Consider the following 1,417-nt stretch of genomic DNA (forward strand, 5'->3'; position numbering starts at 1 on the left):
ATTACAGCTGATTATTATTATGGTATTGCGCAACCAAATGAATTGTTTACATATTGAAAATGAACCTACACGCAACTAAATAGTTGCGTATAAATTGAGAATAAACCGGAACGCAACTAAATAGTTGTGTTTATAAATTGAGTATAAATCGAAACGCAAAATAAATAAATAACCTACATGGCGCGTTCGGCTTAGAAGTAAATTCGTTCGAAAATAATAATAACGAATTCTATCTGATGGACCTTGGATATATAAGCCACAAATCTATTGGCTTAGTCCATCTCTGTTCAACATACCAAAAAAAAAAAAATATCTGATGGGCAAGAAAGTGACTACTTTTACATTTATACAAAATTTAAAATTTTTCCTCTACGTGCACATAAGAAAATTAATGAGGGTATTTTTTAAATGTCGTAAGATTTTTGTTAAAAGGTTTATAACAATAGTTTTTTAAAAAGCTTCTAGGGATCGGGCCATTTAATAAGAAGTCAACCGAATACTTTATGCGTTTGAATGCGATGAAATATCGTAAAATGCTAATGGAGGCAAGAGTCATGCTAAAAAGTGACAACTTGAAATCACATAACCGCGAGTGGAGCGATATCGATATTGTGGGGCAATGCTTTTTATTTTTCTTTGCTGGTTTTGAGACATCTGCCTCGTTACTATATTTGATTACCCATGCGGTTATCAAAAATCCCGATGTTCAAGAAAAACTTTTACAAGAAATTCAGGATGTCAATCGTAATTTGGATTGCAACCCCGTAACTTATGATATAGCACTGAGTACAGCTACATGGATATGGTAGTTTCCGAGACATTAAGCGAATGGAGCGTAGCTCCTGCAGTGGATCGGGTGTGTACCGATGATATAACTTATGAGCTGAAAACCGGTCAAAAGTTGGAAATTGGAAAAGTTGGAAAAGGGAAAAGGCTTTTTGAATATCAGCTGTTAGTAAACATCGTGATTCTCAATATTATGAAAATCCCAACAAATTTGACCCCGAACGTTTTAGTGAGGAGAACAAGGATAATATAAGACCGTTTACACATTTACCTTTTGGGTTAGGCCCTAGAAATTGTATTGGTCGGTGATTAAGTGACTGATGGCCAGTCTATCGTATATTAATTTATTTTTTTCTTCCTCAGGCTCACGTTTTGCTCTGCTAGAAACAAAAGTTTTAATATATTATCTGTTACGTGATTTCCATCTCGCTGCGGTTAAGAAGTCCTCCATACCGCTCAAACCGTATATTAACGGTTTCCAATTGTTCCCTAAAAACGGTTTTTGGCTCAAATTTATTTCTAGGAATTAGTTTCTTTTATGCACTACTTTCTTGTATACTCAAATTATGTTTTCTAGTATTTCGGAGAATTACGGTAATGGGACTTTTTTATAACTAATGTACCTACTAAT

At 34.3% G+C, this 1,417-nt stretch overlaps 1 pseudogene; it reads left to right on the forward strand.

Annotated features, from left to right (window-relative positions):
• Window positions 1-291: 291 nt before the first annotated feature.
• Window positions 292-1,411, forward strand: LOC119643546 (annotated as a pseudogene).
• The last annotated feature ends 6 nt before the right edge of the window (window positions 1,412-1,417 follow it).

This window comes from Glossina fuscipes, unplaced genomic scaffold, assembly GCF_014805625.2.
Source record: "Glossina fuscipes isolate IAEA_lab_2018 unplaced genomic scaffold, Yale_Gfus_2 61208, whole genome shotgun sequence".
NCBI lineage: Eukaryota > Metazoa > Arthropoda > Insecta > Diptera > Glossinidae > Glossina > Glossina fuscipes.